The sequence below is a fragment of the Macaca nemestrina genome, chromosome 8 (genome assembly GCF_043159975.1).
Source record: "Macaca nemestrina isolate mMacNem1 chromosome 8, mMacNem.hap1, whole genome shotgun sequence".
NCBI lineage: Eukaryota > Metazoa > Chordata > Mammalia > Primates > Cercopithecidae > Macaca > Macaca nemestrina.
This window is the reverse complement of record NC_092132.1, coordinates 130,241,779-130,263,965: the sequence shown is the minus strand read 5'-3', so window position 1 is coordinate 130,263,965 and position 22,187 is coordinate 130,241,779. Positions and strand designations below refer to the sequence as shown.

Here is a 22,187-nt window from a genome sequence, read left to right as displayed (position 1 = left end):
CAAATCATCCTACAAAATATTTCATGCTTTCTCCCTGTTTGAAAACCAAAAATGAAGGATGCCAAGATGAGACAGTCACAATATGTAAGGAAATGGTCCCTGAATTACTTTTTGGCAGAATGCCACCCCGAGTGAAACCCAAGAGTCACCTGATATAGAAAATCCTCTTTGGACTTTGTGTCATTAGAACATATATTTTGTTATGTTAACTCTCAAAGTTTTGTAGTTGTTTGTTACAGTGGTTATCATTAAATAATACAGTTGTCCCTTGGAATCATTGGGGATTGGTTTTAGCATTCCCCACAGACACAAAAATCTGCAAATGATCAAGCCCCTGCTATAAAATGGTGCAGTGTTTGCATATAACCTATGCATATCCTCCCATATACTTCAAAGCATCTCTAGATTACTTATAATGGCTAATATAATGTAAATGCCATGTAAATGGTTGTTATACTCTATTATTTTTCTTTGTATCCTTTTTATTATATTTTTTATTTTTTCTGAATATTTGTGATCCAAGGTTAGTTTAATGCATGGATATGGAACCCATGGATATGGAAGGCTGGTTGTATACAGATAGAAAAAGAAATCTCAGAGAGTTGAAATAATTTATTCTAGGCAACATATGGCTTAATGCCAGGACTGTAACTAGAAGTTTCCAATTCCTAGTTTAATGTATTTATAAATCTCTACTATACTACTTTTATTGTCCAATCCCAGCTAGTTATAAAAAAAAAAAAATCAACAGATAAGGAATGGAAACTGAGTTATTTAATGTATACTAATTACACTCAATGCCTCTCTGCATTCAAAAAATTACTGAATTTTAAGACATTCATTCTTTTGGATACTTGCCATTGCTTATCCCAGCATGTTTTCTGAAATTGTCGATTTCAAGTGGTATAGCTAACACTGGGGGAGATCTGTAAAAACACTGGAGTTATTCAAACTCAAACCACAAGAGTTACCACCAACTCTGTAGACTAAGTCCATTTTCAGTTTTCAGAGGTCACATCTCCCTTTAGACTAAAATGATAGTCACATGAGATTGTAAATCTTTAATTCCATTTAATACTCTATCCATGCCAATGGGATGAGTTGGACAGTGAAAGGTATCTGACTAACGGAAATGACTTAGGGCCAAAGTAAACTGTCAAAAGGAGGCTAAATTTAGCTTTGCAACAAAGCAGATGTAAATCTCAGTGAGTTTCTCACCATCAGCTAAGAAAATAACATAACATCCGTGTCCCACAGAAGCATTTTAAAAGGTTGAATACAGACAGGGCAAGGTTTGTACCCTGTTTCCTCTAAGCTGCAAGTTTGAGATCAGTTCCAGTAAAAGTTGAAGGTTACTTGAAGGAGTCTGACCTATTTCACACTGGGTACATAAAGTGTTCCCAAATAAAACTCGTTAGTTCCATGGCTCTAAAAGTGCATGCTTATGTCTAAATCACAGAACATGACAGCTTTTGGTAGCCATGCTGTTACCTCAGATGCTCCAGGGAGTTTATAAAGAATTCCAGAGGGAGGAAAAATGATTCTATTTCCCAATTCTCTTTTCCAGCGTAGTGAAATATTTGCATACAGTGACTCAATCACAAGCAAGCTGAATGTCTGTTGTTATGAAATCTTACATTCTTCCACAGTGATGGGAGAAAAAAAAATGAAAATAAAGCATAGGGGAGGGACATTTTCACTTTACAAACAAAAAAAATACACTCTCGTTCGATAAGCCTTTCCTTAGAAAGTTGATGGAATTCTATAGCTGTTATTAACTATATTTCAGTTGTGATTGTTGAGTTTTGGGTTTTGCATTTTGAGAAAATTTCCATGTTCAGATTTCTTAGTTTTCTTTTTTAACATTTGTAAAGTAATTGCGTGAAATAACTTTAAAAAAATCTTTCCAGAGTTCTCTGCCAAAAATATCTGAGCAACTTTTCCCACTGTTGCATTCCTACAGGTCTTCAGAGCTGATGAGTTACTCATTTGCCCAAGGACAGGGCTACATGACAAGGTAAACATTCTATGGCTTTTGAGAGGTATTAATGCATACTATTTGGGGATTATATAAAAAATACAATGCACAGCACAGTATTTCTGTATAGTAATTATCTCACAAAATATGTCTATGTAGTATAAGAAAAATTACTACAAAAATCTCAACATGGGGAATATTCTAATATGAGCCTTGGGGCAAGTATTTCAGAATAGACTAAAATATATACAGTATATATATGTTGTGTAATGTTAATTTACATATTCATAGTATGTATAATAAACACTGAGCTGTGAAGAAGATAGTAATATATATGTCTTATACTCCATTAAAAGTAAAGAAGAGTCTCATTCAGTCCTTAGAGGATAGGAGAGATTTGCTACTAATGCCCTTATAAATGCTGACAATCAGGCTGACTTTAAGCTTTGACCTAAAGGGTAGTAGCCCTATCAACTAAGGAAGCAACTTCAGTTGGGACAACCAGAACCCCAAAGGAAAGCCACGCCTGTTCTTCAAGGGAAAAACAGATGAGGACTAACATGATGGACTTTCTCTCATAAGCATTGTCTTTTTTTTCCTCTTCTGTAATTATTCAGACATAGGCGGTCCCCAACCTGTAAGTTCACAAAGTTCACTTATCAAGAGAACTGTTGGAACACAGAACACAATGTTCCATAAAATCAGTGTTATGCTGCTGGTTTCTAAGGTGCATGAGTTTTCTTTTGTTTTGTTTTGTTTTTCTGCCTAAACCCCTCCCTTTGTCTACTGTTGACAATACCCCTTTCTCTCTCTCTCACTCTGTGGTTCTCTGAGAGTGCCTCCAAACCCCTTGACCTCCAGCTGTTTAGTCAAAGTTTAGTAATTAGTCAAAGGAGTGGACACAATTCAAGTTGGGGCAACCATAGTAGCTCCCTGCTCAGCCACAGTGATTTATCCAATGGTGGCCAGGTAGCTTAAGCTGGTCCTGGCTAACCTGATTCCTTTCCAAGAATATTTTCAACTGGAGTTATGGGGACTACCCCCAGTTTCTCTAGTGTGAGGTTATGAGGTTGTGAACCCCTTGCTGTTAGAGTCGCATCTCCCACTGTGTGAAGACACCGTCTTATAATAAGAAAGAATAAAACTATCAGGCCAAGAGAAACAGAGATGAGAGAAGAAGCGAGGGAGGGTGATGACAACGTTGGAACTCTGTTTTTTGTTTTGTTTTTTTTTCTTGCCTGAGGACCAGAACTGCTTTGATTACAAAGTTGACTGTTTAACTCTTTGAGGATGGAAGCTCCCTGTTATCTTAAAACAAGACCAAACAAAACCTCTCTCCCTTTTCCATGTTTGTTTCCCCTAAGTCTATTTTTAATTGTATTTCTGCCTCTTATAAACAAGTGTTCTACTTAAAACGGTTGGATTCCCAGGGAAGGATTTAGAAGGCTATTTTGACCACGATGTAAGAAAGCGAACCCCTAGTATGAGACTGGGGACCCTTTCCCTCTTTGTTCCTCTTATCTGCTTTCAACAAGTGTTCAGTAAGATCAGATCACTTAAACAGAGAAGGTTCAGGCCCAGGATTTTGAACTCAATATCTCCTTCTCTTGCTGTAAACATGACGATAACTGTTTGGTGTCAAGGGAGCATACAGATTCACAGAATTCCTCTAATTTTCTGGGGACCTCAACCCAAGTAAAGAGCATAGGAAGACCTTCAAGTAACATGGTGTGACTCGCTAATAAATTCAATATTGTGCTGGCTGACTATTCATAGCATAGCTTTTATGAAAGGGTGTGTGTAACAGTGGAAACAGCTGAGAGGGTCATAGCTTTAATTATCTGAGGAGGGCATTCAGGTCACACTCATCCACTCATTTGTACTTTTATTTTTCTTTAAATAGCTGAGTCATCTCAGTCATGGAAAAATTTTAAAAATACTGCTGAAAATAGCAATTACATTATGGCGATGATAATGATTGCTAATCAACACTATTAGACCGATTCAGGTTGCATGAGAATATTCTTCATTTCTGGAAAGGTATGAATTTTCCCAGTTTCTGGAATCAATATTTTATCACACCCTGAAACAATTAATTTGTATTATTTTTTAAAGTATACATGTTTATCTTATACATATGCTCTATCATCTTCGAGTCCTCCTGGAAATATACACACAAACACACAGACTAACATATGTCTATTCCCCTTTTCAGCCACAGTCTCCATATTTCTTAGTATAACCACACTCAAACCAGATACATCTTCACAGTAGCATATTTGGTGAAAGGTGGAGACATGTCACACTTTTGCATTCATTTATTCCTCCCACATGTTTTCTAATTCTCTGTCACTGGGGTGGGTTATCCAACTTTCTTTGATGGATATGTTCGCCTATTTAATAAATCCTACCAAGTACCTGTTGTGTGTTAGATACTATGTTACACTCTAGAAATTGAAAGATTAATAGAATAGAGTCCTTGGAAATAAGTTATCAGCCCCGTGGAGAGACTGTCACGGAATCAGAAAATTTTAATAGTCACAACAGATGATTTGAGAGTACAGAAGAGGGACACCTACTGCCTTCTGAGGTCAGAGTATGCTTTCTATAAAGGGGATAGTTTAACCACTACATAGAGCATGAGTAGAAGTTATTAACTCAGAAAAGGCTGAAGAATAGAGGGATAAGAGGTTACTGACTGAAAGGAGGACTTGGGGGAGTGTATTTTAGGAATAGGACAGAGTATAGAGGGAGTGACATGGTATAAAAGTGATCCTCAAGCAATTCCATGTTGCAGAAGTGTAAAATGAGGAATGGTTAATGACTAAAACAGAGAACTAAGAGATAGATAGGGGACAGATGATGGAAGGATTTACCTGCCATTTTATGGTATCTGAGGTTTTTCTTTGTTGATGGGATTCACTAAGGGGATTTAAATAATGGATAAGTAGCATAAACAGACTTGCTGGTTGGATCAGTTGCTGTAGCATAGGCTTGAGGATGGATCTGAATAGGATGTGAGAACCTTACCTGCTCACATGGAAGGAGGCTTATCTGCTACGATTCAACAGAAGTCCAATAACCATTGCAAAAATAGTCAAAGTATATGAACACAAAGCTTATGGAAAAGGATATACAGATGACTTCTCACATTAAAACTCGGTCTCATTTATGATAAAAGAAAATTAAAATTCCAATGAAATGTTATTTTTTCCCATTGGCAGAGGTCAAAATTTATGAGCACACTGTGCTTATGAGAGCAAGAAAATAGACACATTCTTGCATTTGTGATAAACTTTTAAATCAGTAAAATCTATATAGAGAAAAAAATATATATCTACATATATAACATGCATGTATACTTTCAACCATAATTCCGCTTCTAAGAATTAGCTTATACTCTCATATGGAATAAAAGTGGTTATATACAAGGTTCTTATTGCAGTGTATTTTATTTGTAAAAGAAAAAGATTGAACACATTGTACATGTCTTGGAATAGTAAGCCACACTAAGAATATTGATAATTCTTTATATATGCAGAGAGAACGACCTCCAAAAAGGTATTTTAAGTAAAGAAAATGGTACACAAGATGACGTATGGCATGGCTACATATGTATGGGAAGAAACCCACATGAGTGTGCCTAGAATATTTCTGGAAGAACACATAAGAAATTGACAATGAGGGTGGCCTCTAGTGGGGCTTCAGGGATAGACAGTGACTTATTTTTCATAGTATGCTCTCTTGTACTTTAAAATCTGTATCACATGCATTTATTACCTAGTCAAGGACGGAAAAGAAGGGAAAGGGGGAGAAGGAGGAAAGCAGAAAGAAAATAACAAAGGAAGAAAGAAGAAGAGAAGGAATAAGAAAAATAAATTAGGGAAATTGATGTGTAAACTGAATTTCTGCCCTACACGGGGTCAAGAGCTGAGCATTGGAATCCACGTGGAGTAAAGAAATGTACTTGAGGCAACCATATCACACTCTGATCCTCAAAGTGCTACCTCCTCACATCCTCAGACACACCGTGGCCTAGCAAAGGCACACATATCAGCATTATGACATCTTTTCTCACTTATAGAATAGAAAAATAAAATTTTCCTTATGAATTCATAATCATAAACTTGTCTTTATTTGCATTTGAAGACTACTTTGTATTAGGTATTCTAATGCCAAGAAGGTAAGAGAAAAAGAGGTTTGGGGTAGGTAATATCTTATAATACATAGCAGAATCAAAAACCATTCTAGCAGTATACAGCATTAATCTAAATTTCTTAAAGTCTTCATTGATAAATCCCTTAGAATAATGACCACATGACCTAAAAATGGCCAAAGACACCATAAAACAAAATATCACGAATGAGAGATGAAAAGTTTAGGATTTCAAGAATGTCACATAACAGAGCTATTAAATAAGAATGTTTAAAACTATTAAACACATTTTTTCAAAAAGGACTCAAAACCAAAAGATAACATAAAAACACTTGGCAGCATGTTAAAAGAAATCAAACAGAACTTCTAGATATAAAAACGGTTTTGGAATTAAGTAAAGGGAGAGACATGGAAAGTATGAAAGCTGTTAAGAGTCATGAAGGAGATCATATTTTCAGCAAGCAACTTTTCCTTGCATCAACTAAAGAAATTTAAAACACTGATCTGGAAGAATGTCAAATTATTATCCTGTCTAGAAGATATTTGTGGGGCCTCAGTAATAGTAAAAATGCAGGTCTATATAATGTATGTCTAAATATTTAAAATTTTTCAATCAAGCTAACAAATTATTGAATGATTTATATCTTTCTTCCTTGACAGAAATACCTTTATAAGAATATAAGACTTTCATATGCCAAAAGAATAGCACAGTTAACTAAATTACTAATGTGCATGTTTGGATTAAGATGTTTGAATATATAATATACAAGAATATACATAATTTATGAATTATATAATACATCTATAAACTTATTTCTTTTTTCAAAAAATCATTAGTTATGTTCATAAAAATATTATTATATAATTTTGTTCCATTGACAGTAATGTCAGACAGCTCTCCTTTATTGTAGTTCTTCTATAATATACTTAAAATTATTTCATTTTCAATAATTAATAGATTTGGAAATAATCTAAGAACTTTATATTACGTTTAGACTTTTTAATAAGGATGCCTATATTATTGTTGCAGAAAAATGTTAAACATTTTAATTAAACGCATTGCTCTCACATAGTTTCACATCTCTTAACGTGATATCTAGAATCCTACACTAATAAAAAAAATTGTTATATCCAGACATACATGAATACAAATTTCAGAATAATATATTAGTCAAGGTTCTCTAGAGAAACAGAACCAATAGGATATATATATATCTACACATATACAGAAGAGGAGATTTTTGAAAATTGGCTCACATGATTATGGAAGTCAAGACGTCCTACAGTATGCAATCTACAAGCTGGAGAACTAAAAAAGCCAGTGGTGTAATTCTGTCTGAGGCCAAAGACCTGAGAACTTGGAGAGCCAAGACCCAGGTGTTGAGCCAAGAATCAATAGCTCTGATGTCTGAGGGCAGCAGAAGATAAATGTCCTAGCATAAGAAGTGAGAGAGAATTTACCCTTTCTCTGCCATTTAGTTATTTTTAAGGCCCTCAATATATTGAATGATACCCACCTGTATTGTGAAAAAGGAGCTTCTTTACTCAGTCTACTGACTTAAGTGTTAATCTCTTTTGGAAACACCCTCACAGGCATTCCCAGAAATAATGTTTACCAGCTATCTGGGCATCCTTTAACCTGGTCAAGTGGATATGTAAAATTAACCATTCCACAGAAATTGCTTGGTATTGCAAAATGTTGCTCAGAATAATAAGGTTTGGCTCTGTTTCCCCACCAAATCTCACCTTGAATTGTAATCTCCATAATTTCCATGTGTCAAGGGTGGGGCCAGGTGGAGGCCCCATGGGGCCAGTTTCCTCCATGCTGTTCTTGTGATAATGAGTTCTTGTAAGATCTGGTGGTTTTGTAAGTGTCTTGTATTTTCCTGTCTTGCACTCACTCTACCCTGCTGCCCTGTGAACAAGGTGCCTATTTCTCCTTTGCTTTTCACCATGTTTGTAAGTTTCCTGAGGCCTCTTCAGCAATGCAGAACTGTGAGTAATTGAACCTCTTTCCTTTATAATTTACCCAGTCTCAGGTATTTCTTCATAGCACTGTGAGAATGAACTAATACAGTCACTTGGTTCAACTGTTGCTAACTAGGCTAACTGCTAGGTATCTTGGTACTATGAATTGAAATAAGAAGATAAGCAAGAGAGTGGACTCAAGACACTACTTGGAAATGTATTGTGTTACCCAAGAATCTCTTGTATTCATCCTTTCAGAAAAGATGGATTTGGCATGTTAGGTAAGCTTCCTGCTACCTCAAGTCTTCTATTGCTCAAATCCTCTTTGCATTTCAAAGCACCATCCATCTTTGACACTGGCTGTCACACAACCCACAAAATTTAATAACATTTCAAATTAATAGCTTTTTTTTTTTTGCAAGAATATAATCAAGAAGATTTATTGGGGCCTAAGTGGTGCTAATTTTAAGACTATAAGTTAAATTGTACCAACATTGAGTACTGAATCCCAAGTGATGATACTTGTTAAACATGAGTGAGAGAGGGATGACAATACATGTTAAATATGAGAGAGAGAGAGGATGGAAGGGAAGGAGAGAGAGGAAGGAAGGGAGGGAGCAAGGGAAGGAAAGTGTGTGTTGTGAGATGCAGAACCTCTAAGACATGAAATCCAAGACCAGAGCTCCTCTTCTCTAAGTCTTTGAGTAGTGTTGCAGATTGGAATTCTGGAAGGACAGAATAATAAGAATAGGAAAAACAATATTAAAGAGGTAGTGGGTAAAATTTTCTTTTTACATTTTTTTTCTTTAAGTTCAGGGGTACACATGGGCAGGTTTGTTATATAGGTAAACTTGTGTTATGCATATTTGCTGTACAGATTGTTTCACTACCTAGGTATTGAGCCTAGTACCCATTCGTTATTTTTCCTGATCCTCTCCCTCATCCCACCCTCCAGTAGGCTCCAGTGTCTGTTGTTCCTCTCTATGTGTCCACAAGTTCTCATTATGTAGCTTCCACTTATAAGTGAGAACATGTAGTATTTGGTTTTCTGTTCCTGCATTAGTTTGCTAAGGATAATGATGTCCAGCTCCATCCATGTTGCTACAGAGAACGTGATCTCACTCTTTTTTATGGCTACATAGTATTCCATAGTGTCTATTAACTACATTTCCTTTATCTAGTCTACTACTGATGGACATTTAGGTTGATTCCATGTCTTCACTTTGTGGATAGTGCTGCGATGAACATATATGTCCATGTGTCTTTATGATAGAACAATTTATATACGCAGTAATGGCATTATATATTTGGGTATATACGCAGTAATGGGATTGCTGGGTCAAATGATAGTTCTGTTTTTAGCTCTTTGAGGAATTACCACACTGTTTTCCACAATGGTTGAACTAATTTACACTCCCACCAACAGTGTATAAACATTCAATGAATAGAATTTTTTCGAAATAAAAGAAGGCATAAATAGCTTCAATTATAGAAGCCTAAGGAATGCAGTGAAGGATAAATACAACTGAATTTAGACAAACACATCACAGTGAACTTTGAGATACCAAAGGAAAAGAGGTCCTTTAAACAACCACAGAGAAAAAACAAACTTTTTACAAAGACCATGTTTAACATTAACATACACTTGCTGAAGAACATAATCCTGGAAGAAAAACAATAGAAACCAAAGGGAAGACAGGATATGTAACATAGAATGGTAAGCAAATAAACTGGCAAACACGTAAAACATAGGAACTCACATTAACTGTATAAAATAATAGTAGTAGTAAAGGATATATAAAGGTGCAACTAACATACTGGCCAAAATATGATGCAAAATGAAAGATAGGAAATTGAAATTAAAGCATTCTAAGGCTCCTGAATACTTTGAGAGACAACTGGCAATTATAATTAACTTTAGGCACTGTTTAGGAAAGATGTGTGCTACAAAGCTGAGGCAATCAGCTAACAAATGAATACTATATACATCATTGAAAAAAAGATTAAAAAATCTGTAGAAATATCATGATAAATAGAAACACAAAACAAGAGAATAAACCTAAATTTTAAAATATCAGTCAGACTAAGATTATCAACTGAAAATGTCTAATTTAATACAGAGAAAAAAGAAACAATTCCAGTTGTAGAAATACATCTAAAACAAGAGTATACTGAGAAGTTAAAAGTAGAAAGATAGGCCGGGCACAGTGGTTCAAGTCTATAATCCCAGCACTTTGGGAGGCCAAGGTGGGCGGATCACGAGGTCAAGAGATCCTGGCTAACATGGTGAAACCCCATCTCTACTAAAAATACAAAAATTAGCTGGGCATGGTGCTGCGTGCATGTAGTCCCAGCTACTCGGGAGGCCGAGGCAGGAGAATAACTTGAACCCCAGAGGTGGAGGTTGCAGTGAGCCAAGATCATGCCACTGCACTACAGCCTGGTGACAGAGCAAGACTCCATCTCAAAAAAAAAAAAAAAAAGTAGAAAGATGAAAGAAATTACACTAGACAACTCACCAAAAGAATGCTAGTGAAGCTATAGCACTATTAGGAAAAATATTTTAAGGCAGAAAAATCATCACTACATAATCATAAAAAGAACTTACCAAGAAGATGTAAATCTGTATGCAACTAATAATAAAGCTTCAAATTGTATAAGGCAAAACCTGACACATTTACAAGAAGAAAAATTTAAATACATCATTATGACGACAGAATTCAGAGTTTGTCACTAAGTGATTAAGAAGAAAATATGTATGTGCATATATGTAGATATATACATATTTATTTAGAAATTCTCACTATTCAAATATTCTTGATAAATGAAAACTGACAATTTCATAAACAGAAAATTAAGTCCAGTAATTAAAAAGTATATATTCTTTTCAAGCACTCATTATAATCACTGCAATTATTGCAACAAATAAGAATTTAGTAAAGTAAAATTAACTGCTAATTATATCCTATTAGTCAAAAGTAAAATCTAAGAATATGACAGGAGAAACACTCATTTCCCAATGTCAATTAAAAAAAAAACCTTAAGATATCTATAAAAAGTTTAACAGGATATATGTAAGACTACTGATGAATTAGTAAATTTAATTAAACAGCGGAATAAATGATAGAATAAATATGGTATTCTATTTAAAAAAATAAGAATAAGGATTATAAAAATGCCAGGCCTACAAATGTGAAACACTGTTAATGTAGTTACGAGGAGATTTTAAATGAACTTTGATAAACTGAGCCTACCATTTATTTAGAAGAGGAAATGCTTAAAAATAGCATAGATGTAAATATGGGGAAAATTGCCCTATGAGCTATCAAAAAATGATGCAAGGCAAACTCAATTAATATGATATGGTTTGGTATAGGAGTAGAAAGAGATCAAGAGAAAAACAAGTCCAAAAATGTTTAAAAGAATATGTAGAAACAATGAGATGTAAATATTTAAAAGAATACTTTAATGTCTCTTGATAGGAAAACTCAAAAAATATTTAAAAAATCCAGATCTTCTTAAAGTTATCTATAATATTAGAAATACCCCATGTTTTCATTGGCTTGGTGTTAGCAAGGAAAGATTATTTTACTTTATTTACTTATTTTTAATTTAGAGGTGGGGCCATTTTATTTAAATATCTAAATGGAATCTTCAGTGTTTCACTTATTTCATGTGTTGAATTCATTTACACTGGGTCCTGTGTCAGTAATTTCTAGACTTCCTAGACAAGATATAAAAAGGATTCAAATCCACTCAGTAACATTTATCCCTCTTCATGTGACAAGGATGAGAGAAACTTCTGCTTCCAGTATGGGAGCTACAATAGGAAAAGAATTCCTCCTAATCCACTGGCAACAAGCACATTATACTGTAATTCAGGATAAAGACTACATACTTGAGAATATTCACATCCTGATTCCTGTAAACAAGGACTGACTCCTTTCAAAACCCAACTATGGTTGAGAAGTGCAGATTCACAGAGACAGGCGTGGAAAGATGAAATAAGAAAATAGAATGGCCAGAAAACCTCGAAAAAGAATATTAGTAACGGGAAGATAGTCCACAAATTGACATACTAACCTATCAGAAGATAGCCCAGAAATAAACTAAAAATAATGTTGTGGATAATAAGTGCTGGAAATACTGAGTACTTACTATGTGCTTTCATGCTTTTAAGTCCTTTAGAAATACTCTCACTTAAGCGTTAAATCAACCCTATAAAGTAGATGCTATTATTATCTTCCTCTTAGAGAGAACAAATTGGGGAAAAACTTTGAATAAATATGAATAGATGGATTTAGGAAATAGTGATGGGATCACAGATTCACTTTCTTAAAAAAAATATAGCTATATCTATAGTTTTGCCCAAACATAAATTACAATGCATCAAATGTTTAAATGCAAAAGATGAAATCATGATAAAACTTTGAAAGCATAATAACAGAATACTGAAGACTTTCTAGTGGAGACAAAGTTCATGGCTTTTTAAAATTACTAGATGATTCATAGTAAAGAATATTAAAGTGGCTAAAGTATGAGAAAAAGTCAAGATAAAGATTGTTTTGTTTTGTATGTGTATGTGTGTTTTAGGATGAAATAGACCTTTTCTTGAGAGGTAAAACCCATAGAGAAAGATGAAATTTGTAAAAATTTATGAAACAAAAATATTTGAGAGACAAAGAAGAACATAAGCAGGAATTAGATTGGTTTTGAACTAGAAGACAGAACTCTCACATTCTAAAGTGAGTGAAGCCTGGGAGCAGTGGCTCACGCCTGTAATCCCAGCACTTTGGGAGGCCAAGGTGGTCAGATCCCTTGAGGTCAGGAGTTTGAGACCATCCTGGACAACAAGGTGAAACTTGGTCTCTACTGAAAAATACAAAAATTAGCCAGGTGTGGTGGCACACACCTGTAATCCCAGCTACTTGGGAGGCTGAGGCATGAGAATTGCTTGAACCCAAGAGGTGGAGGTTGCAGCGAGCAGAGATTGTGCCACTGTACTCTCTAGCTTGGGTGACAAAGCCAGAACAAAAATAATAAAATGAATGAAGTTCTGTGTTGAAATTTAAACTTTTGTGGTGACTTACAAATCATATATAAGGTTGGGTCTTTCTCTCTCTCTCTCTCTCTCTCTCTCTCTCTCTCTCTTTCTCTCTCTCTTCTCTTTCTTTCTCTCTCTCTTTCTCTCTGTCTTTCTCTCTTTCTCTCTTTCTCTCTTTCTTTCTTTCTTTCTACCAATGCTTAACTGAGAGAGGAGAGAAAACACCATAGAAGGGATTTGGAGTAAGAAGTTGTGGGTGCAGCAGAAGGAAGGGGAAGAAAGAGTTGAAATTTCTGGTGAAAGGGGAAAGGATTTCTTTTGGGGCCCAGCTTGGGTAGGATTAAGGGTTAACTGAGGACTGAGAGATTAGGAAAAAAATAGATGTTTCCTAAAACGTCATGGCAGTGCTAATGGAGACTAGAAGAAAGGTTTGAAACTGGAGAGTTAAAATGGGAGGAAATTGTGATGAAGTGAATGTGGGGCTTGAGGATGGGAGGCATCTGGTATGACTTTCATGTTACTGTCTTTCTTGGACAACTTGGTACATTTATAAACTTAGGAGTATGGAAAGGGGAGCAGGACTAGGAGAAAAAGGATAAATTGAGTTGGAGACAAATTGAGTTTCAGGTGCATGTGTTTGTCCAGATGACCACATTTAGTAGGCATCTGTGAAAGTGAATTACAGGTTCAGCAATATTTTAGCTCAACTTCCCCAGAAGCAGATGCTGAGACAAAATTCATATACCTGTGACATTCAAGAGTTGCTTGTAGTTCTTTCAGTAAGAAAGGAGTCAGACAAGAGTGAAGTTTTGGTGACGTTTCAGGCTTCCCCAAAGCCAAACAGAATTCTGAGGAATGAATCACACCACAAAGCTGGTCCTGCTCAAAGCAAGATATCTGGGCTTTTATACGATTGCATCAGTCATTAGCTATGGTCTGCCCCAAGGGACCAACTTCCAGGCACTTAAGGCCCTTGGTTTATTTAGGCAAAGTGGCTCCAGTAGCCCAAGGAATGCCTTCTGAAGAAGGTTGCTGGAGCTAGCCTTTAGGATCAGAGAAATGCAAATCAAAACCACAATGAGATACCATCTCATGCTAGAGTGGCTATTATGAAAAAGTAAAAAAGTAACAGATGCTGGTGAGGCTACAAAGTGAACGCTTATGCACTGTTAGTGGGAATGTAAATTTGTTCAGCCACTGTGGAAAGCAGTTTGGACATTTCTTGAAGAACTTAAAAACGGAGCTAACATTTAACCCACCAATCCTGTTACTGGGTATATACCCAAAGGAAAATAAATCATTTTGCCAAAAAGACACATGCACTTGTATTTTCATTGCAGTATTATTAATAATAGCAAACACATGGAATCAACCTAGATGCTCACCAGTGGTGTGGATTCAATAAAAAAAATGCAGTACGTATACAGTGTGGAATACTATGCCGTCATAAAAAAGAATGAAATCAAGTCCTATGCAGCAATAATGCAGCCGGAGATCATTATCCTGAGTGAATTAATGCAAGGACAGAAAACCAAATACTGCACATTCTCACTTATAAGTGGGACCTAAGCACTGGGTACTCATGAACATGAAGATGGGAATAATAGACCCTGGAGACTGCTAGAGGGTGGGGAGATGGAGGGAGGAAGGGCTACATATTGCGTACCATGCTCACTACCTTGGGATCACTCGTATCCCAAACGTCATTATCACACGATATCCATGTAAGAAACCTGCACGTATACCCCCTGAATCTGTGAAGAAGAGACACAAAATGAGTGAAGGGGATCTGAATGTATCAGTCAGGACACTGAAGCATCTAGAGACAGATCTAATTCTAGGATTCACCAATCTGCTGGGGAAAATTCAGACAGGAAGTAGGTAAGTTCCTGAAGAGAGAGGGTGTAAGAGGTCAAAATGATCCTTGGGAATTTCTGACATCCAAAAGGAAGAAAGGCTTATAAAGAAGCCTGACAATTGAAAAAAGCATCAAGAAAAATGAGTAGCCGACCACGGAAATATCCTGGGGTGCAATCATGACTGGGTTTTACTTGTTTGTTTTATGATAGGATATTTCACACACACTGCTGTTTTCAAAGAGCCAACAGTGAGGTGACAGCAGAGAGTCCTGGTGAGTGGCACAGATGCGTCTCCTGGGAGAGTCCAGTCACCAGCCCAAGGGGGACCTTCCAGCTCTCTGCCTGCTTTCCATGGAGCCCCCCCGAACCCAAGTCAAAAGAACCCTCACCACTGTGATGGATTTAGCCCTGTTTGAAGAGCAGCAGCCTACAAAAAGCTCATCATCTTCTTGACCAAGTGCAGAGTGTTTTCAATCTGGCAATTCTGGCAACCCAGAAAGCAATAAGATAATAAAGCACGAGTTTTCTGAAGGGGCAAAGGAAATTGCCTTAGGGGCTGGAAAGAGCCTGGGGTAATATTTACACAAACAGAGGCTGAATCAGACTGTGCTGAGACCTTCTGGCTTAGCTCCCAAACAGGAAATAAAGGAAATGAAGCTGCATGCATTATGGTGACTCAGAAGCTAATCTTACTACCTACTTACCTAGAGAGAAAGAGCGAGACCAAGAGAGCGAGAGCGAGAGAGAGAGAGACTAAGGACTTACCTGGAAGGAAGAGATGGGGACCACAAAGCTGGGACTAGTGTAAGGAATCTGGTGGGAGTTCTTTCTCTATGCACAGGAAAAAGCCTTCTGGTGCTTTGAGAGGATAAACCTCCCCAATTCGTCTTTTCTTTTCAGGTCTAGCACTCACCATTTTTAAAGGGCAGAGTTAGTCAGGTCTATTATCACTGTTATTGTTATACAATTAATTATTACTGAAATAATATATGCTTACTTGGGAAACATGATAAAATCCTAAACATGATTTAAAAAATATTCCATATTCTCAATCAAATATTGCAGATATTTCATGTGCATAAAAATATTAATCTAAAATGACATTGTGCTTTTTATGTTAACACATTTTTAAACATCATTCTATGGCCATAGAACTTCGCTTTGTACACATGTCACAAAGTGTATTCAACCCCTTGAGTATTGTTTGATGTATTTTCTAGCCTCCTGTTTTTAGATTCAGGACAACAAATGGCTTTACCAAAAAGGTAAGGTCCTAAGACCTACCAGATAGGTCTCAGGTATTCTGCAGCATGGTGGGGATCTACCGGCACTTGCATATTCCAGGCATAGCCATGGATTGTATTTGGGGAAAATGCACCACTGGTAGATAGGATGAGAGTGCAACTGGAAACTACAAGAGAAAGAGCTGTATCCACACATAATACCTTCAACCAAGTTAACAATGCAAAACTATTCTCTGGTTTTATGAAAGTATTGAAAAGCTAACTGTGCAGGTCTAATATGATAATTGCTAGTTGAAGCCCCTGTGAAATCTCAGAATCCTAGGGAACGTCTCCAGTAACACCACATACACTACGCCACCTCACCCCATTTCTAGATTAGGATAAGAAACAAATGTGAAATATGCACCTCGGCCTGAAAGAAAATATGATAAAGCTAGAAACACAAGATGATGTAGGCAAAATTTATATATATACAAATATAAATATATAAAAATATAATTGTATTTATAAAATATATATTTCATATACATATATAAATGTATATATTTACATATTATATATAATAAAAATATCTATATTCCTGCCATTCTCTCTACTGTATGAATAGATGTTCTTCTGACATTCTTAACTTCTTTACATCCACTGCCTTTACATCCTAATTTACTCAGACTCCCTCTGCCATGTCTATGCTTTGAGGTAAAATGGTTTCATATCAGTGAACTTGGATTTACTTAATAAAATTTCTTTATTTCCTTTATCCCACCTGTTCATTCCATTTTTTTCATCCTGATCTCCAGATAACCAGAGCTGTACTTTTTTTCCTCTGTTAATTCTTGTAACTCATGGCTGCCTCCGTTACCTCCTAAAGTTCTGGATCCCATCATCAGCCATCCCACACCTTTTCCATGAACATCCTAGCATTCTTATTTCCTTCCATACTCCACATATTAATTTACTTCTGATTCCTAGACTGCTATGTGTTGCCAAAAAACATCTCAGATTTAGGATATCATGTTCTCTATAAATTCATGCCTTCCCAGCTTCAATGTTGCACAGACAGCTGCCCAGTAATCCTTTTATTCACGTCTTATGGATTTCCTATGACATTATCCGTGCAGCTGCTATTCCAAAACTTTTCCATGCTCACTTGAACAATCTCTGCAGGTTGCTTACCCTGAATGATTCCCCTTTATTATTTGCTAACAGAACCCCACTTTTATTCAGGTAGCACAATGCTTAGCCTGGAAGTAAATATTATGATTGGTCTAAACCAGCTATACTAATCCCATTTTCTTTTTTAAAACATTTTACTTTAAGTTCTGGGATACATGTGCAGAACGTGCAGGTTTGTTCCATAAGTATACATGTGCCATGGTGGTTTGCTGCACCTATTGACCCATCCTCTAAGTTCCCTGCCCTCAGTCCCCACCCCCAAACAGGCCCAGGTGTGTGTTGTTCCCCTCTCTGTGTCCATGTGTTCTCATTGTTCAACTCTCATGTATGAGTGAGAACATGTGGTGTTTGGTTTTCTGTTCCAGTATTGGGATTGCGGGGGCAAATGGTAAAATTTTTGGTTCTAGATCCTTGAGGAATCACCATACTGTCTTTGCCATACTATATGGTTGGACCTTATACAAAAATTAAATCAAGATGGATTAAAGACTTAAATGTACAAACCCAAACCCTAAAAACCCTAGAAGAAAACCTAGGCAATACCATTCAGGACATAGGCATGGGCAAAGACTTCATGATGAAAATCCCAAAAGCAATTGTGATGAAAGCCAAAATTGACAAATGGGATCTTGTTAAACTAAAGAGCTTCTGCACAGCGAAGGAAACTATCAGAGTGAACAGGAAACACTACAGAATGGGGGAAAAATTCTAGGCTTCTTATTAAGTGAGATAACTAATTGCCTTTAAATTACTGTTAGCTGGGAGTTATGCTGTTTCTGGGCAAAAATTACCCTGTTGAATCCACTTCTTAATCTACCTATCTGACAAAGGTCTAATATCCAGAATTTACAAGGAACTTAAATTTACAAGAAAAAAAACCCCATCAAAAAGTGGGCATAGGACATGCACAGACACTTCTCAGAAGACAATTACACAGCCAACAAACACATGAAAAACTCCACTCATCATTAGAGAAATGCAAATCAAAACCACAATGAGATACCATCTCACACCAGTCAGAATGGCATTAACAAGTCAAGAAACAACAGATTCCGGCAGGCTGTGGAGAAATAGGAACGCTTTTACACTGTTGGTGGGAATGTAAATTAGTTCAGCCATTGTGGAAGCTAATCCCATTTTCTTTGGTAGTTGCTGATGTTGGAATAACCCCTGACCAGTTTTGGCTGCTGAGATTAAGCAGATAGTTGCTGCCGGCTTCTGAAAAAAGAGTGTATATATGTGTGTGTGTGTGTGTGTGTGTGTGTGTGTGTGTGGCGTGTGTGTAAGTATATACAATGTATTTATTATATATAACATTTTATATATATAATCAATGTTATATATATTTATATATAATATATATAATGTGCTGATTTTTTCCCTTCTTTCTTGGCTTTTTGGTGATATCCTGTAAAATAGTGATGATTGACTCTTCAACCACATCTTGCCACTTTCAGGGAAAGGTGAAGGAAATTTCACAGATGACAATCCTGTATCCTTATATTTATAGAACATCCTTACCCCATCCTGCAGCTGCTTACTTCTTTTTTTTTTTTTTTTTTTTTTTTTGAGACGGAGTCTTGCTCTGCCGCCCAGGCTGGAGTGCAGTGGCCAGATCTCAGCTCACTGCAAGCTCCGCCTCCCGGGTTTACGTCATTCTCCTGCCTCAGCCTCCCGAGTAGCTGGGACTACAGGCGCCCGCCACCTCGCCTGGCTAGTTTTTTGTATTTTTTAGTAGAGACGGGGTTTCACCGGATTAGCCAGGATGGTCTCGATCTCCTGACCTTGTGATCCGCCCGTCTCGGCCTCCCAAAGTGCTGGGATTACAGGCTTGAGCCACCGCGCCCGGCCGACTTCTAGGCTTCTTATTAAGTGAGATAACTAATTGCCTTTAAATTACTGTTAGCTGGGAGTTATGCTGTTTCTGGGCAAAAATTACCCTGTTGAATCCACTTCTTAAGGCCCAACCCTTATCACTGCTTCTGATCTCAGCAGCTGACATCACCTCCGACTTGACTAACAAGCCCCAAACTATCCACACAGCTGGGTGGATAGTTGCACATCTGGGTGTGCCACAGATGGCACAGCTGGGTCCTCTCTCATTCTATCCTGGCTCAATCCCATTCTATCTGGGTCACATCCCATTTGATCCCACAGCTGTGTCATATCCCATTCTATCTGGGTGGATAGTGACACATCTGGGTGTGCCACAGATGGCACCCTTTTCTATCCTCCCTCTCTCCCATTCTATCCTCCCTTTCTCCTGTTTAATAGAAGGGAGTGCTTTTTCTCAGCAAATTAACTCGTTTATCTGTTAGAGTCCATCAGCTTGTTCTCAGTCTAGGATATGGCTCTACAAATTCCTTTATTTCACCGGAACCTTTCATCTTTTTGTTTTATTTGCCTCCTCCTCTTCCCACTAGTGAGGGAGGGATTTCCATCTTAGGGTTGCGGGGAGGACCAAACCCATGACACGCAGCGCTGTGCCTATGAGATCAACAACCGTGTATTAGTCACAAACACTCACAGCCTAAGGGAAGAGGACATCACATGCCATGCATGGGGCCACGTAGGGATTTCACTCAGGGAAATCATAAACAACCAGAGGCTGTGGGACGTTAGCGGGGCTTTGTAGCATCAAAGGGGTGAGGTGCCCTCTGGTTCCTGTAGGAGCAATGTGATGGGCTTGTTTGATATTTCTGCACACAAGCTAAAAACTGAAGCCTGCTACTTAGGGATAAGTATTAAGTATCCTTGGTCCCCATGATAAGGAAGGTTGTTTGATGAGGGAATCTTGTCCAGAAACAAATGTGAACATGTGGCTTTTTAATTCTAGGCAGACAGGATCATAAACTTAAAATATGCTATTTATATATTTTAAAACTTGTTCTTTTCCAATTTGAGGAATACTTTTCTATTCTTTGAAGCAAAACTGCAACTGCTTTGCACCAACGTAATACATCAGCAGTATGTGATTCATAATTTTAATGTCTTTACCCCAAGGTCACGTTAGATACTGAATTTGTGATGATACATTATTGTTTTATTTTTTGCTGAATATTCTTATGGCTAGATATTTGCACATATAGATAATTTTTTCCTTTGGATACATTCTAGTAAACAAATTTTGTCAAAGAGTTTACCAAAAGCATTAACTACCTGCATTCAATTGTCATACAGTTTGCTCTGACTTCTCCTCTTAAAAATATTCTAGAGTTCATATTTCCATATATTTTTGATAACATCAAGCTTTATTCTATTTTAATTAACTCCAATGGAATAAGTTAAAACTGTCACTCTTGTTTAAATTCTTGTTTTCCCACTTCTTTACTGGCAATTTATATTTCTTCTTTCATAAACTAAGTATTACTATTTTCCATTTTCCTATGTAAAGTTCATGTTTAGGATGTGCATATAATTTTTTTCTTCTCTAAATAATTTTTAAAATGTTCCTGTAACATATTTAGTGATAAAATATTGGGGGATGTGGTTATTTTTAATTAAAATTACCTAGTTTTTAGTAAGAGGCCCTTCACATCTAAATATTCAGGTTTTATCTTAGAACAGTTTTCTCCTCCCTTTATTATGCCTTCTGAGCTCACTTTTTTGGAATTCCTCTTACAATGACATCTGACCTCCCTCTTCTGTTACCTATATTTCTGATTGTTTCTTAACACTTATGTATTTATTGTCTTACTCTGATTTTTCTAGGTGACTTATTAAGATTGTCCTCTACTTTAAAAATTGTATTTTAAGCAGTTCACTGCCTCCACTGCACTTTTTCTGTTTAGTAATCATGTCCTTATTTTCTATTGTGACTTTTTTTCCCCTCCTCTTCTAATTTCATAGCTGCCATATGCTCTCAGATTTCTTTGAAAGTTCGAGATTTTCTGAAGTCCTCTTCTGATTATTTCAGCAGCTTTGTTTCACAAGACACATTTACTGACTTCTCCTTTATTTATATGGATGTTTCTGTTCACTGCCCTGATACTAACAGATGATATTTTTCCATTTTTTTATTTCAATACCTTTGATACAAAATATTTTTCTATTTCAGAGAGTCAAAATGGGTGCTTTTAGAAATACATCTTTCGAGTCTCTCTTTTAGTTAAGAAAACTCTGCAGGAGGTGAAAAAAATCAGTTTTATTAAGGTTTAACTATGTCAGATCATATATCCAGAACTTTGGGTGAAAATAATGGGCAGTATTCTGCACAGTCAAGTTTGCTTCTGTGCTACAAAGTTTCTCTTACATAGTTGTTATGGCAGCTTGAGTATAACTTAGCCAGTGACACCCTCTCCAAATTACTTCCTTAGTAGCCAATCGGAATATCAACCATATTTCACTTAGATTCTTCTTCACTTAGCAACACAAATGAGTGACTTCAAAAGAAGACTCCCTAGTTCTCCAAGAAGCTAGTAGGATAGATATTAGGCCTTTACCAATTGCCTCAAGGAACATCTGCCCTTCTAGTGTTTTATTTTTTAAGCTAGAAGATGGTATTGTAGTTCTGCTAGGTAATAAGTGCTATTTTCTCCAAACACAGACTCTTGAATAGTGATGAACAGCAGTTCACTCAGTAATTTCATCAATCATTTTTCACCTGTGGGTACATTGCATATAGCCTTCTTCAACACTTTTCAAACATTAAACTATTCCCTGTATAGTATCAATATACATTTTCCGCATTATTTCTTAGGATTCTTTTTCCAAATAACTTTTGTTTTGTTTTGTTTTTGTTTTTGTGAGATGGAGTCTCGCTCTGT

At 36.6% G+C, this 22,187-nt stretch overlaps 1 protein-coding gene across 1 annotated transcript in view; it reads left to right on the top strand.

Moving 5' to 3' along the window:
* The window catches only part of LOC105482052 (ADAM metallopeptidase domain 28), a 596,506-nt gene that overhangs the window by 443,671 nt on the left and 130,648 nt on the right, over window positions 1-22,187 (top strand). Inside the window, exon 7 of the mRNA XM_071068485.1 lies at window positions 1,964-2,017. The gene's annotated coding sequence lies outside the window, so the exon portion shown is untranslated. The remainder of the gene's footprint in view (window positions 1-1,963; window positions 2,018-22,187) is intronic.